General features: G+C 37.9%; 1 non-coding gene across 1 annotated transcript; it reads left to right on the top strand.

Moving 5' to 3' along the window:
• The first annotated feature begins 6,276 nt into the window (after positions 1–6,276).
• On the top strand, positions 6,277–6,351 carry TRNAS-GGA. The gene has a single exon. It is a non-coding gene; the product is annotated as a tRNA-Ser (tRNA).
• The last annotated feature ends 1,409 nt before the right edge of the window (positions 6,352–7,760 follow it).

Below are 7,760 nucleotides of genomic sequence, written 5' to 3'. Positions count from 1 at the left end.
CCCCTTAAGGATCTGTCAGTTTGGAAGCTTTACAACTTCTCAGTCTGTACGAGCCATTGTGTGTGTGCAAAATGTTTTTATGGGGATTCTGGTGGGAAAGCCTAGGGGAGGAATAAAAGGAGCTCTCTGGGCCCCTGTTTAGATGGGTTAACTTTTATATTCTGTATCTAATTAATTCCATATTCTTAAAAAAAATTCCCTCTCCAGGGAATTTTCCAGGCAAGAATCCTGGAGTGGGTTGCCGTTTCCTACTTCAGGGGATCTTCCCAACCCAAGGATTGAACCCACGTCTCCTGCACTGGCAGGTGAATTCTTTACCAGTGGGCCAGCAGTTTTTTAATCCAGTCAAAAATAGCATCAGTGATTTTATTACCAGTAGCAAGGTGATGCTAGTGGTAAAGAACTCACCTGCTAATGCAGGAGACATAAGAGACACGGGTTTGATACCTGAGTAGAGAAGCTCCCCTGGAGAAGGGCATGGCAACCCACTCCAGTATTCTTACCTGGAAAATCCCATGGATAGAGGAGCCTGGTAAACTGTAGTTCACAGGGTCACAAAGAGTTGGACCAAATGAAGCAACTTAGCATGGGGCATGGGCAGTGTTCACAGGCCTAGTTTCTGCCATGTCTTCCTTGCCAGTGATGAGAAGCTATAGATGGGAGAGCTTCTGGGTTTACTCCGTTTTCACCAATAACTAGGAGACTTTGAGGCTACAACTTTGTATTGTTAGGTATATTTTCCTGACAAGAGCATCCTTTCCTGGTTCTTAATATAATGCAGCTATCTATATTAAAGTATAAATCCCTAAGCCTGTATTAATGTCCAATCCAATTATTTATCTGAGACATATAGCTTCAACTCCTGCTCAAAAAAAGTAGTTTATTTCTGAAGATTTCCAGATTTCCTTTTCTGCTTTTAAGCCAGTTCAGTTCAGTTCAGTCACTCAGTCATGTCCGACTCCTTGCGACCCCATGAACCACAGCACGCCAGGCCTCCCTGTCCATCACCAACTCCTGGAGTTCACTCAAACTCATGTCCATCAAGTCGGTGATGCCATCCAGCCATCTCATCCTCTGTCGTCCCCCTTTTCCTCCTGCCCCCAGTCCCTCCCAGCATCAAAGACTTTTCCAGTGAGTCAACTCTTCGCATGAGGTGGCCAAAGTACTGGAGTTTCAGCTTTAGCATCAGTGAACACCCAGGACTAATCTCCTTTAGAATGGACTGGTTGGATCTCCTTGCAGTCCAAGGGACTCTCAAGTCTTCTCTAATACCACAGTTCAAAAGCATCAATTTTTCGGCACTCAGCTTTCTTCACAGTCCAACTCTCACATCCATACATGACCACTGGAAAAACAATAGCCTTGACTAGACTGACCTTTGTTGGAAAAGTAATGTCTCTGCTTTTTAATATGCTATCTAGGTTGGTCATAACTTTTCTTCCAAGGAGCAAGTGTCTTTTAATTTCATGGCTGCAATCACCATCTGCAGTGATTTTGGAGCCCAAAAAAATGAAGTCTGACTCTGTTTCCACTGTTTCCCCATCGATTTCCCATGAAGTGATGGGACCAGATGCCATGATCTTCGTTTTCTGAATGTTGAGCTTTAAGCCAACTTTTTTACTCTCCTCTTTCACTTTCATCAAGAGGCTTTTTAGTTCCTCTTCACTTTCTGCCATAAGGGTGGTGTCACCTGCATATCTGAGGTGATTGATATTTCTCCTGACAATCTTGATTCTAGTTTGTGCTTCTTCCAGCCCAGCGTTTCTCATGATGTACTCTGCATATAAGCTAAATAAGCAGGGTGACAGTATACAGCCTTGACATACTCCTTTTCCTATTTGGAACCAGTCTGTTGTTTCATGTCCAGTTCTAACTGTTGCTTCCTGACCTGCATATAGGTTTCTCAAGAAGCAGATCAGGTGATCTGATATTCCCATCTCTTTCAGAATTGTCCACAGTTTATTGTGATCCACTCAGTCAAAGGCTTTGGCATAGTCAATAAACAAAACTAGATTTTTTTTGGAACTCTCTTGCTTTTTCCATGATCCATTGGATGCTGGCAATTTGATCTCTGGTTCCTCTGCCTTTTCTAAAACCAGCTTGAACATCTAGAAGTTCACCATTCACGTATTGCTGAAGCCTGGCTTGGAGAATTTTGAGCATTACTTTACTAGCATGTGCTGCTGCTGCTAAGTCACTTCAGTCGTGTCCGACTCTGGGTGACCCCATAGACGGCAGCCCACCAGGCTCCCCTATCCCTGGGATTCTCCAGGCAAGAACACTGGAGTGGGTTGCCATTTCCTTCTCCAATGCATGAAAGTGAAAAGTGAAAGTGAAGTCGCTCAGTTGTGTCCAACTCTTAGATGAGTGCAATTGTGCGATAGTTTGAGCATTCTTTGGCATTGCCTTTCTTTGGGATTGGAATGAACACTGACCTTTTCCAGTCCTGCGGCCACTGCTGAGTTTTCCAAATTTGCTGGCATATTGAGTGCAGCACATTCACAGCTTCATCTTTCAGGATTTGAAATAGCTCAACTGGAATTCCATCACCTCCACTAGCTTTGTTCGTAGAGATGCTTTCTAAGGCCCACTTGACTTCACATTCCAGGATGTCTGGCTCTAGATGAGTGATCACACCATCGTGATTATCTGGGTTGTGAAGATCTTTTTTGTACAATTCTTCTGTGTATTCTTGCCACCTCTTCTTAATGTCTTCTGCTTCGGTTAGGTCCATACCATTTCTGTCCTTTATCAAACCCATATCTGGTGATACTAATTTTTGAGAGTCAGATGTGTAGTAGTGGTGAATTTTCCTTTGTCTGCTTACTTTGTAATTCACCAGGAGTACCCCAGGCTTTCTGTCCCATCATTTGAAAGACAATGTTTACCTTGAATTAAATTTCCATGTATATGAGAGTCCATTCTTGAATTCGCTCCTCTGTGTCATTGATATGCTTTCCTATTCTTCTGCCATTGGTCCACTACTTTATGATAGCCTTAATGGAAATTTGGATGTCCTGTAGAGTAAGCCACTACATACTATTGTTTTTCACATTAAAAAAGAAGTCTGTATGATCTTACTCATACAGCTGGGAATCAGCTCTCAGGGTCAGTGATTATTGTAGACTCATTGGAGAGAAGTTATATATTTACAGTAGTAAATTTGTCCATACAGGGACACCTTTGGGGAGGTCATCTAGAGGACTTGAGTACCATGTGACCAGTGAGCCCCACCTGGGTAATTGTAGGCACCTCACCTCCTTTCTGTCCTTGGAAGGTACATTCTGCCCACCATTCCCACATTAGGAACTATTCCAAGGACACAGCCATAAGAGAAGAAGGTGTTAATGAGACCATGTGATCTGAATACATGGATGAACCCAGTTAAGGCCTCCGTATAAGCTCAAGATTCTGTTGGGCAGCTGTGGAGATCTATTCATCTGTGGCTGCCCAGGGCAAGCTTCACAGGTATTAATACATTTATATAAATTCCTTAGCTTGTTAAACCTGCCACCTACCAATCTGGTGGTTCTACATCTTTCTTTAGTCTCTCCTTGCCCTCCATGTATCGGGATCAATTTGTAAACCTACAGATACACTAAGTCTTTCTGTTTTTCTAAGTTTCTTTTATATCTGCCAGTGAGCATTTTTTTGAAATTGAAGTATATTTAATTTACAATGTTGTTTTATCCAGTGGGGTTTTACAGTTCATTTCCCTAAGGCTTTGCACATCCGTTTTAGCTTTATTGCTAATTAGTTCATGGGCTTTGTTGCTATAGAGAATTGGATCATTTTTAAAAATTAAATTTGCTCAGCTATCATTGTTGAGTTATAGGAAATCTGTTGATTATTTTGTTGTTGATCTTATCTGGCCACTTTACTGACTCTAATAGTTTTCTACTTCATTTACCTCATTTACCTAGGTAGTAGAGTAACTTCAAAAATGGTAGTTTCATTGCTTTTTTTCTGGTCATTTTAGTTATAGATTTTCCTTGGACTTGAGATATAGTGTTGACTAATAACAGTTCTAATGGGCTTCTTTGTCCTGTTCTTTGTGGAAATATTTTAAAAGTTACACAACTAAGTATACAATTTCTTGTAGTTTTCTTCAGCTAGATTTTCATTAGGAAGCATGTGAAATTTTATTGAAATTATTTTTAGTATCTGTTGATAAGATGCTTTGATTAGTTTCATTTTTTTATTCAATAGATTTCCTAATGATGAACAATTCTTAACATTTGTAAGATAAATGCTATTCAGTTGTACAGTCATATTCTTTTAATTCACTTTTGAATTTGAGTTGCTGAGGTCTTGTTTAGGAATTTCCTTTCTCTGTTTGTAGTGAAATGGTTCTTTTTTCTTCTGTTTTGGTATCAAAATTATAATGACTTTGAGCTATTACCCTGAAAAAGGTAAAAGCAAAGGAAATGCATTCCATTTAGGCAAAGTAGTAGTAGTAGCGATAGTTGCTCAGTCGTGTCTGACTCTTTGCGACCCCATGGACTGTGGCCTGCCAGGCTCCTCTGTCCATGGGATTCTCCAGGCAAGAATGCTGGAATGGATTGCCATTTCCTTCTCCAGAGGATCTTCCTGACTCATTTAGCGATACAAGTTATAAAATAAGTACAAAAACATAAAATCTGAAAGCATGGTATTTTAAGGCTGAATTAACCATTATGGAACTTGACATAATAAAAGTAAGTGATTCTATTGGAGGAAAAGATACAGATTATTTTAAAATAAAAAACACATTGTATGTGTGTATATAAGATATATATATATATATATATATAAAATAAATAAAGTTATATACTGTGGTGGAACATAACAATCAGAGAAAATGTTATAGTCATATATATTCTTCTTTTTTAAAAACAGCAAATGAAATTAGATGAATAAGGCATTCAATTGCAGAATTTAGAATATTACAGTAAAACAGACATGAAAAAAGCATATACATTCAGAAGTTAATGTATTATAAAACAGAAATTTGTAGCTTTGGTAAGTAAATTCAATATATAGCTTTCAGAAAAACCAAACCATAAAATAGAGTCATCACTGCCAGTTGGATTAAAAAAACAGACAAAAAGATTTACAAACAGTGCTATAACACCATAAATGGGCAACTTGGAAAAATAGGAGGTATGTATAGCTTTCTTTATGCCCGTAATGTGAAAATCAAATTAAAATGGATAACTTTCTAAGAAATTGTAAATAACCACAACTGAATAACATGAATAGATAATCTGAAAATACAGATTTTTTTAATCAAAATTTTTTATTAAATATTAATTTGGAAAAATGAAAAAACATGAAGTTGATAAGTTGAAGATATAGATTATCTAAGAAAAATTTAAAAAATTATCAAACAAGTGATAGCAATAAAAAAGCTGTGGGTTTAGATGTTCTCACCAATGAATTATTTCAAGCTTTGGAGACATGTATTAACTGTTATGTAATGTAGAAAAAAATTATCTCTTCAATTCACTTTTTAAAAATATTTTATTGAAATATAGTTGATTTATAATGTTGTATTAGTTTCAGGTATATAGCAAAGTAATTCAGTTATATATGTAACACAATAAAATAAATACAAAGAAGAAAGAACAAACTCACTTTGTTTATTCTAAATAGTAAGTTTGGCAGTAAATTAGGAGAATATTTTACCAAGACCAAATTAATTTTACTTTGGGGATATATGGATGATTTGACTAGAAAACTAGTGATAAAGCATATTACATTGGTAAGTTAAAGCAAGAAAATGGAATATTTAAAATTTTGGATAAAAATGAATCTCTGAGTAAACTAGATACATAAGAATTTTTTAAAAGATGATAATATCATTCTATCAAAAATCTATACATTAGGTACTTAATGAAACCCCAGAAGCACTTTCATTATAATTAGGAGTGAGCCAAGAACGTCTACTATTGTCTACTTTTATTTAATAGTGCCCTAGAATTTCTAGGTATGGGTTCAAAAAGAGATAGACATTATTAGTTTTAGATGGCATTTTTCTACAGACATAATACAAGATAATCTATTAAAAAGCCACTATTAGTAAAGAAAACATTTAAATAAGGAGCTGTTAAAAAACTAGCTTTCTGATTAACTAGTAAATATCAACTAGGAAAAAAAATCATGTAATAGAGATACCATTTAGAATAGCAATAAAAACAAATATTTAAGGTAATAATGAGTGTATCCTGTATAATAGAGTTACCATAGTATTAAAAGGATATATGAAAGAGCTGGGACCATATACTTGAGTGGGAGTTCCGAAAACTGGCTCAGAGGTTAAAGCGTCTGCCTGGAACGCAGGAGACCCAGGTTCGATCCCTGGGTCGGGAAGATACCCTGGAGAAGGAAATGGCAACCCGTACTCTTACCTGGAGAATCCCACGGAGGGAGGAGCCTGGTAGGCTACAGTCCATGGGGTCGCAAAGAGTCGACTGAGCGACTTCACTTTCACTTTCCTGAAAACTATGAACATATAGTTTTTCCCAAATTAATTTATATTTAATAGCACTTTAATAAAATTATTTGTTTTATCTTTTTACAAAATTTATTAAGACTAATGGGAAAACAATTTTTTTTCATTCATGTTTGCCAGATTATTGGAGACGCTGAGAACACTGAACTTAATAACAGTTCAGTGCACGCCAGGCCTCCCTGTCCATCACCAACTCCCTGAGTTCACTCAGACTCACGTCCATCGAGTCAGTGATGCCATCCAGCCATCTCCTCCTCTGTCGTCCCCTTCTCCTCCTGCCCCCAATCCCTCCCAGCATCAAAGTCTCTTCCAATGAGTCAACTCTTTGCATGAGGTGGCCAAAGTACTGGAGCTTCAGCTTTAGCATCATTCCTTCCAAAGAAATCCCAGGGCTGATCTCCTTCAGAATGGACTGGTTGGATCTCCTTGCAGTCCAAGGGACTCTCAAGAGTTTTCTCCAACACCATAGTTCAAAATCATCAATTCTTCAGCACTCAGCCTTCTTCACAGTCCAACTCTCACATCCATACATGACCACAGGAAAAACAATAGCCTTGACTAGACAGACCTTAGTCGGCAAAGTAATGTCTCTGCTTTTGAATATGCTCTCTAGGTTGATCATAACTTTTCTTCCAAGGAGTAAGCGTCTTTTAATTTCATGGCTGCAGTCACCATCTGCAGTGATTTTGGAGCCCCCAAAATAAAGTCTGACACTATTTCCACTGTTTCCCTATCTATTTGCCATGAAGTGATGGGACCAGATGCCATGATCTTCGTTTTCTGAATGTTGAGTTTTAAGCCAACTTTTTCACTCTCCTCTTTCACTTTCATCAGGAGGCTTTTTAGTTCCTCTTCACTTTCTGCCATAAGGGTGGTGTCATCTGCATATCTGAGGTTATTGATATTTCTCCCGGCAATCTTGATTCCAGCTTGTAAGCACATCCTACTGGAGACACCACAGAACCTCTTCTTTTTCCTGTTTATTTCCACAGTGAAGATTATGTATTACTTTTAAGAGAAAAGTATCTTAAGCATGAATAGAGACAAAATAATCCCCATATCCAATCAATAGTTTGGACATTAGGAAACCAGCTTAATTTAATTATAGTTAATTCTTTTAAGATCGAGGCATACTTACATAACATCATATTAGTTTCACATGTTGGCTTCCCAGGTGGCGCTAGTGGTAAAGAACCTGCCTGTCAATGCAGGAGACATAAAGAGATGTGGGTTCCATCTCTGGGTTGGAAAGAGCCCCTGAGGAGGG

Source organism: Oryx dammah, unplaced genomic scaffold, assembly GCF_014754425.2.
Source record: "Oryx dammah isolate SB20612 unplaced genomic scaffold, SCBI_Odam_1.1 HiC_scaffold_26, whole genome shotgun sequence".
Lineage (NCBI taxonomy): Eukaryota > Metazoa > Chordata > Mammalia > Artiodactyla > Bovidae > Oryx > Oryx dammah.
This window is presented reverse-complemented; position numbering and strand designations above follow the sequence as displayed.